Genomic DNA, 1,016 nt, shown 5'->3' with positions numbered 1-1,016 from the left:
TTAAACATTTCTCATATAAGGGGACAATGATTGGACCCCTTGTTCACTTTTTTAAAGCAGACAGCATTGTTTAACACAGACCAACTTGTTCAAAGAAGAATCAAGACACTGGTGTGATGTGGACTGTTGTAGATCTAGAGCACTGAACTGAATACATAAATGGCTTTTATCACAGCACAAAGAAGGCAAATAATTAATTTTGGTTTTTGTATTTCAAGACATGGTTTTTCTATGTAACAATCCTGGCTGTCCTGGAACTCAACTCTGTACACCAGGCTGACCTCGAACTCATAGAGATCTGTCTGCCTCTTCCTTCCAAGTAATGGAACAAAATACATATGCCACCATCACTCAGCTTCAAATTAATTTTTTAATATTTATTTATTTTATATTATGCATTTTTACAAACTGCCTGTGTAACATGAGGTCCTGCTCATTGGGGTTTCCATCCCACCCAGTACCCCACAGCCGGCAAGCCCCAAAGAAAATCACACATAGAGTCTGCATTAATTATAAACTGATTGGCCCATTAGCTCAGTCTTCTTATTAGCTCTTGTAGCTTATATTAACTCATTATTCTTATCTAGGTTAGCCACATGTCTTGGTACCTTTCAGTTGGGCAGGTTACATCTTAGTGGTCTGGGCTGGAATGGGAGAAGAGCTTCCTTCTTCCCAGAATACTCCTGTTCTCATCGCCCCACCTCTACTTCCTGCCTGGCCAATCAGAGTTTATTTAAAATATGATTGACAGAATACAGACANTCCTGTTCTCATCGCCCCACCTCTACTTCCTGCCTGGCCAATCAGAGTTTATTTAAAATATGATTGACAGAATACAGACAATTCTCCCACACCATGAATGAATGTCAGTGCAACACATGCATGTAGTGCCGATAGAAACCAGAAGAGGATGAAGTATTTCTGTTATTACAGATGTTTGTGAGCTGCCTTAGGAGTGTTGGTTGGGAATTGAACCTAAGTCCACTGGAAAAGCTCTTAACTGCTGAGCCACCTCT

The sequence above is a fragment of the Alexandromys fortis genome, unplaced genomic scaffold (assembly GCF_014885135.2).
Source record: "Alexandromys fortis isolate MF-2015 unplaced genomic scaffold, M_Fortis_MF-2015_v1.1 scaffold_652, whole genome shotgun sequence".
Lineage (NCBI taxonomy): Eukaryota > Metazoa > Chordata > Mammalia > Rodentia > Cricetidae > Alexandromys > Alexandromys fortis.
Note: the sequence above shows the minus strand (reverse complement) of the source record.